The sequence below is a fragment of the Manis javanica genome, chromosome 10, assembly GCF_040802235.1.
Source record: "Manis javanica isolate MJ-LG chromosome 10, MJ_LKY, whole genome shotgun sequence".
In the NCBI taxonomy this organism is placed as follows: domain Eukaryota; kingdom Metazoa; phylum Chordata; class Mammalia; order Pholidota; family Manidae; genus Manis; species Manis javanica.
In genome coordinates, this window is record NC_133165.1 from 82,925,126 (window position 1) to 82,933,224 (window position 8,099).

At 36.5% G+C, this 8,099-nt stretch overlaps 1 pseudogene; it reads right to left on the reverse strand.

The window, feature by feature from the left end:
• Window positions 1-6,718: 6,718 nt before the first annotated feature.
• Window positions 6,719-7,657, reverse strand: LOC140843793 (olfactory receptor 6C2-like; annotated as a pseudogene).
• Between the last annotated feature and the right edge of the window lie 442 nt (window positions 7,658-8,099).

Consider the following 8,099-nt stretch of genomic DNA (forward strand, 5'->3'; position numbering starts at 1 on the left):
CAAGGCAAGCACACGGCCCACTTACCTCTACCCACCACTGAGTCAGCTCTCGGGGACAGTGTTATCGCCTAATGATAGCAGAATTGTTTGGCTTCTAACATGGCAGGAAAGTCAAACCAGTTTAAGCAACCTCCCTCATCTTAGCCATATTCTTCAATCTGTATTTATTATGAATGAAATAACTATTAAATTCATTTAAATTAATGAGCATGTTTATCATTTGTTCAGATCTCACATTGAGATAATGTGTGACTAAATAGTAGCAAAGAGCAACCAGGTTATGGTCTAGAAAACTAATATCATGGATAACATATACATTTGTGACCAAGCTATGAGCCCAGAGGATGAACCAGGCTTGAATAGAAAATGATTTTTCATCTTTGGTTAAAGAAGTCAGAAATCTGTGGTGTGACAGTAATTACATTCACTTGTATCACTGAGGACTTGATTTTCGGAAGCTGAACTCTACACCCTTCGTGTAGTGGTGTACATAGGCTAAGGAACTCCCGCTTGGGGAAAAAAGCAAAAGTAAAATATTAACTGAAGTATATATGTTGTCTGGATTTAAGATGATGGATTAATAGCATAGGTTATGGTAGAATCAAAGAATCAGAGAAGCTAAATATCTCAGAATTCTGAAGTGAAGCACAGCCATAGGGTGAGGATACCTGCCCAGATGCCTTCATCTTGAGATGTGGAAGGCCACTAAACATTTTTGGTATTCAATGAGGGCTAAAAATTGGAGAACCTTTCTCTCAAACACCCTTAAATATTGAGAAATCCATGCAGGGACATCTATGTTCTTAATGGGCTCATCTGAGGAGGCTCTGCAAAGAACAGATGATTAGCAATTAGAAAAAAGCCTAGAGGCAGGATTTCCTCAATGAGATTGAACATCCAGGCTAAAGACCATTTTTTCTTTTCTCCTCTCCTGTGGTTTTTACTTCTTTTTCCATTTTCACTTATTACTTATTTCTCTATATTTGTTACCTGATATTTTAAATGTAATTTTACAGTTTTTATAGTATATAATCCAATTAACATCATTTATTACCATTATTTTAATATTCATAATGTATATCATAAATATATTACATTTTACTTTTTTGATACTTTGTTAAAATAAATTTTCTTAAAATTTAGTACTCACAGATATTTCTTTTATGGGTGTTTAATTTTGTCAAATGCTTTTTCAGCATCTCTGGAGATGATCCTGTGGTTTCGTACTTTTTGTTGATATGGTGTATGCTGATGGATTTTCAAATATTGTATCATCCTTGCATCACAGGAAGAGATCCTACCCGATCATGATGGATGATCTTTTTGATGAATTTTCAAATTCAAGGTGCTAATATTTTGTTGAGTACTTTTATATCTGTGTTCATCAGGGATATTGATATGTAGTTTTCTTTTTTTGTGGTGTCTTTGCCTGGTTTTGGTATTATTCTTTTGCTGGCATCCTAGAATGAGTTTGGAAGTATTTCCTCCTCTTCTGGTTTTTGGAAATCTTTAAGGAGGATGGGTAGCATGTCTTCACTAAGTCTTTGATGAAATTCAATGGTGAATTCATCTGGTCCAGGGGTTTTGTTCTTAGGTAGTTTTTTGATTACCAATTCAATTTATTGCTGTTAATTAGTCTGTTCATATTTCCTGTTTTTTTCCTGGGTCATCCTTGGAAGGTTTGATTTTTCTAGAAAGGTGTCCATACCTTCTAGATTATCCAGGTTGTTAGTATATAATTTTTCACAGTACTATCTAATAGTTCTTTGCATTTCTGTGGTGTCCTTAGTGATTTTTCCTTTCTAATTCAGTTTGTTTGCACAGACTCTCTTTTTTTCATGGTAAGTCTGGCTAGGTGTTCATCTATTTTGTTTATTTTCTCCAAGAACAAGCTCTTGCTTTCATTGATTCTTTCTGTTGTTTTTTTCTCACCAATTTTATTTATTTTCTGTTTTAATCTTTATTATGTCCCTCCTTCTACTGACTTTGGGCTTCATTTGTTCTTTTTCTAGTTTCATTAATTGTGAATTGAGACTGTTCATATGGGATTCTTCTTCTTTCCTTAGTAGGCCTATATTGCAATATACTTCTCTCTTAGCATGGCCTGTCCTATGCACCAGAGATATTTTGGGGTTGAATTATTGTTGTCATTTCTTTCCATATATTGCTTGATCTCTGTTTTTATTTGGTCATTGATCCATTGATTATTTAGGAGCATGTTGTTAAACCTCCATGCGTTTGTGGGCTTTTTCATTTTCTTTGTGTAATTTATTTCTAGTTTCATACCTTTGTGGTCTGAGAAGATGGCTGGTACAATTTCAATCTTTTTTAATTTACTGAGCCTCTTTTCGTGGCCTAGTATATGATCTATTCTTGAAAACATTCAATGGGCACTTGAGAAGAATATGTATCCTGCTGTTTTGGATGGAGGGCTCTGTGGATGTCTGTTAGGTCCAACTCTTCTAAATGTGTGGTTCAGTGCCTTTGTTTCCTTACTTATTTTCTGTCTGGTTGATCTGTTCTTTGGAGTAATGGTGTGTTGAAGTCTCCCAGAATGAATGCATTGCATTCTATTTCCCCCTTTAATTTTGTTAATATTTGTTTCACATATGTAGATGTGCCTGTGTTGGTTTCATAGATATTTATAATGATTCCATCCCTGTGTTTGACTGATCCCTTTATCATTACATAATGTCCTTCTTTGTCTCTTGTTACTTTCTTTGTTTTGGAGTTTATTTTGTCTGATAGAAGTACTTCAACTCCTGTTTTCTTCTCCCTATTAGTTGCATGAAATATCTTTCTCCATCCCTTCACTTTTAGTCCTCGTACGTCTTTGGGTTTGAAGTGAGCTGTTTGGGGCAGCATATAGTTGGGTCTTGTTTTTTTATCCATTCAGTGACTCTATGTCTTTTGACTGGTGCATTCAGACCATTTACATTAAGAGTGACTATCGATAGGTATGTACTTATTGCCATTTCAAGCTTTAGTTTTGTGGTTATCAAAGGTTCAAGGGTAACTTCCTCATTATCTAATGGTCTAATTTAACACACTTAGTATGCTATTATAAACACAATATAATGGTTCTATTTTTTTCTTCCTCCTTTTTCTTCCTCCACCATACTTAATATATTAGGTATTATATTTTGGACTCTTTATCTACCCCTTGATTGACTTTGGGGATAGTTGATTTGATTTTGCATATGCTCAGTAATTAATTTTTCTACTTTTTTAGTGTCATTTTATTTTCTCTGGTGACAGCTATTTAGCCTTAGGAACACTTCCATCTATAGCAGTCCCTCCAAAATACACTGCATAGATGGTTTGTGGGAGCTAAATTCAGCTTTTTATCTGAAAATTGTTTAATCTTTTCCTCAAATTAAATGATAATCTTGCTGGGTAGAGCATTCTTGGTTTGAGGCCCTTCTGCTTCATTGTATTAAATATATCATGCCACTCCCTTCTGGCCTGTAAGGCTTCTGCTGAGAAGTCTGATGATAGCCTGATGGGTTTTCCTTTGTATGTTATCTTTATTCTCTCTCTGGCTGCTTTTAATATTTTGTCCTTATCCCTGATGTTTGACATTTTAATTATTATATGTCTTGGTGTTGTCTTCCTTGGGTCCCTTCTTTTGGGAGATCTGTGCCCCCCCATGGCCTGAGAGAATAACTCTTTCCTCAGATTGGATAAGTTTTCATAAATTATCTCCTCAAAGTCACTTTCTATCCTTTTTCTCTCTCTTCTTCTTCTGGTATCCCTATAATGCAAATGTTTTATTCTGTTTTGATTGGTCACATACCTCTATCAATGTTCTTTTATTTCTAGAGATCCTTTTATCTCTCTATGTCTCAGTTTCTTTGTATTCCTCTTCTCTGATTTCTACTTCATTTACTGTCTCCTCTGCTTCATCTAATCTGCTTTAAAATCCCTCCGTTGTGTGTTTCATTTCAGATACTGTGTTCTTTAATGATTGAATCTTATTATTCCCTGTGGTCTTGAATATTTTTCTATACCTCCATGAGCATGTTTATGATTTCTATTTTGAAATCTCACTGTGAAAGGTTGATAAATTCAGTTTCGCTTGGCCCTTTTCCGGTGTTTGTGGGATTTTGGTTTGAACCAGGTTCCTTTGGCATTTCATATTTGTATGTGGTGCCGCCTATTGCCAGAAGCTCTACTCTCTGGACCTGCTCAGCCCCTGGGGCAATGGCAGGGGTCACAGTTGAATGGCACTGGTGCTTGTCAGGAGGAAAGTGCTGTTTCCTGCTTCTCAGTGCAACACCTGTCTCCATTGTCAGGGCCATTGGGCCAAGAATGCAGGTAGAATCCTCTATGGTTTGTGCTTGTAGCTGCAATAGACTGCCCCCCCCACCCGGCTGGCCTGGTACAAGAGCAAGCTGGTGCCAGCCAGGAGGAAGGCGCAGCATGCTATGTATTATGGTGGGAGGCCTCAGAGCTGGGTAGCCAGACAGGGGAATGGAGCACCTATAGCTCTTGAAAGTTCCCAATCTACTGGGCAGAGTGTGCCCAATTTTGTCCACCTGTCCTTTCTCCTGAGCAGCAAGCTCTCTGCAATCCTTGCCCCTTTAGCAGCCCTCCTGCTGTTAGGGAGTCTCTCAGACTGCCTGCCTTTCTTTTGTCCCAGAGCAGCCAGATGTGGATCCCTGCTTTCCACAAGCAGCTGGAATCTCAGTCTCTTCAAGTATTCCACCTGTTTCGCTTTTCAACCCCACTAATCTCCAGACCACCATGTAATGTATGTTTGTATTACCAGACAGATCTCCAGGGCTGGGTCTTCAGCAGTCCTAGGTCTGAGCCCCCTTCCCACTCCATTTCTCTTCATACTGCCCATGATCTGGGGTTGGGAAGTGATTTCATCCTGCTGTTTCACAGCTTTGATACATTGCTCTGTTCCACGAGGTCTGTTCTTTTATCTAGGTATATGCAGTCTGGTACAGCCTTCTTTCCTGTTGCTCTTTTAGGATTAGTTGTATTAACTATATTTTCATATTATATATGGTTTTGTGAGAAGGTTTCTGTCTCACTTCTCATGCCATCATGTTTAATCCCCTTTCAGTAATTCATGCTTTTAAACTTTGATTTTTCCACATTTCTCCAGTGTAAATTATGAATACACATATATGTTGTAGGATTATTTTCAGGTTTATCAATATACATTTTCAACAAATTGTGGCTTACATTTTATTTCCTTTAGATATTTAAATATAAATATTTTACCAGGATTGTTTCTGACTGTCATGCCATTCTTTATCTATTTTTCACAGATTCAACTCATTGTTACTTTGATATTTTTTCTCTTCATATGTTAGTCCTCATTTGCATCTTCTGAAGCTTCAAATCATCATATTGGTAACTTATCCGTTATGTAACTAATATTGGTCTAGGCACCAGGCATAAAGCATTCTAGAATTTGACATATGAAGCAAACATTCTCCAAGGCATTTGCCTCTGTCAGTAGAAGGACAAGTAAAGATGAAATGCAGTTTGGTAAGGAATGAAAGTACCAGGTAAGTGATGACACTAGTGTGAATGAGTCAGACTGACCAAGGCCTGGTGGTACTCTTGGTGCAATCATAAGACAAGGTCACCAAAAAATTCCTGTGGGAATGTCATTTTAACTGGAGGGCCCTTTGGGTTTGGAAGTCAAAAAATGAGGGGACAATTCCTGCCTGCGTAAGTGACAGTATGAGAAGTGGCCTGAAGTACGAGAACAAGAATCAAAGGAAATTTTGCTATGTTCAACTATAGAAGTGGAAGTTGGTGCATAATGCATTCAGTAATGAAATGCTAGTCTTCCTTAAAAGAATTATTGTTAGGTTCATAATTTGGATTCTTGAACAGTCTTTTTTCCTTTTAAAATAGAAAATCATCTCATTGATATTTGTATTCACATTTTATTCTTTTTTTTTTCATTCCCAGTATATTTGACTTACTGCTTATTTATCACTCTTCTAGCCCTACATTAGTTTCCTTGTGCTTGCTGCCATCTGTTTTTTAAATGCTCTACATTCAAGATTTGAGATTTTAATTGGAATATCAATGTTAATCTGTTTTATGTAACTTCAGTGAAGGATTTATCTTAAACAGGAATTGCCAGTGCATTTGTCTCTTCATTGTAACTTGAATCATGTCCTTTGGCAAATTTTAAATAACTTTTATATTGGACAGGATCCAGTCAATAAAATAATATGAGAATCAAGTGATTTTAAAGATACTCCATTATTAAATGCTTCTCTCAAATCATAAATCTTTTACATATTCCCTAATTGAAAAATATTTTGCATTTATGAAATTTTACCTCATAGCTCTTAGAAAAGTATTGATTCTTTTCAATATTAATTCCCTTCTCATTTGAGTAAGGTTTTTGTCTTATTTCTGTTTTTCTGTGTGTGTGTGCTTTCTTTTGAGTGATGACGTTCACTATTGTAATAATATTTTAAGATAAATTTCCCAATCCTTTCAGCAATGGTAAGGAAATCATAGGAGTGAAGTCTAGTTTAGATTTCCTGAAACACTTATTCTTACTTTTCTTCATTACAATTATAATCTGAAAGAAGCTTTTATATAAGGAGATTAAAGCGGTAAATTGACCACGGACAGTACTTGATGGAAGGCCAAATATAGATGAGGAAAAGACAAAGTTAGATAGAAAAAGAAGAAAAAGTGCTTAGGGATCTGGACATCAATCATCAATGTTCCCCTAATTCTTTGAGAGCAATATAAACCTTTTGACAAAGTCATTAAAGGCTTGTTTCACTTGTTTGTTCCTCAGAGTGTAAATGAATGGGTTTAACATGGGGGAAATGGAAGTAGTGAGTATAGATACTCCCTTATTAATGGCCATTTCATCTTTTGCTGAAGGTTTGATATAAACAACGATGCAGCTGCCATAGGTGATAGAAACCACAATAATGTGGGAAGAACAGGTGGAAAAGGCTCTTGTCCTCTGCTGGGCAGAGGGAAGTCTTAAAATTGTTCTGATGATGTACATGTAGGACAGAACCACACACACCAGAGTCACAATAAAAACCATCACAGAGCAGATAATGACCATCTGCTCTATGAACCATGTATCTGAGCATGAGATCTTCAATATTGGCTTAGCATCACATGCAAAGTGGTCAATGGCATTAGAGGCACAGAATTCCAGGTCCAGTCCCAAGCTAAGTGGTGGCAATATGATCAGCAGAGTAGTCACCCAACAGCAGAAGACAAGCCGTTTGCAGACCCTGTAGTTCATAATAGTCATGTAATGCAGGGGTTTGCAGATGGCTACATATCGATCAAAGGAAATGGTAGCCAGGAGAAAAAATTCTGTTACACCAAAAGTGTCTGTAAAAAATAGTTGGCATACACAAGCATTATATGTAACAGTCCTGTCACCTGTTGATATACTGTATAAGAATCTAGGAATGCATGCAGAAGTGAATGAGATTGCTAACAAAGAGAAATTTTAGAGAAAAAAGTACATCGCAGTTTTAAGGTGAGAATCCACTAACATGAGGATGATGATGCTCAGGTTTCCAGTTACACTCAACATGTAGGTGATCAGTAGAAATATAAAAATCAGAATCTGTAGCTGAGGGTCATCTGTCAATCCCAGGAGGATGAAACTGGTTAGAGATGTGTGGTTTCTCATTCCTGGGTCCTGTCTTTTTCCCAGTCTGCATGTAAAAGCAATGGAAGTAAGATCTGAGTAGGGAGTGGAAAAATTGTCTTACAATGGGTTTTGTTCAAAAAAGCTAAGCAATGTATTTTATGTGTATTTTGTTTTTCTTGATAATGAGTTTTAAAAATAATTCATGTTCTTGGCTCTGTTGAAAGCATATCATTAGGTGGATCATAAACCTGGCTTTCAAATGTTTTTTACTACAACATATGGTACGGTAGATATTTTATATTGCAGCCCAGTGTACCTGCTCACACCTACACACATACTTAAATACATATATTGGAAACAAAAAACTAACCCTTAGGTTCTCTACTCTCTGATGTTTATGTTCTAATGTATCTCATTAAAAATAAATACATGTATCATCAAGTTGATTTTATAGCCTACTAAATGGTCATGACTGTATTTC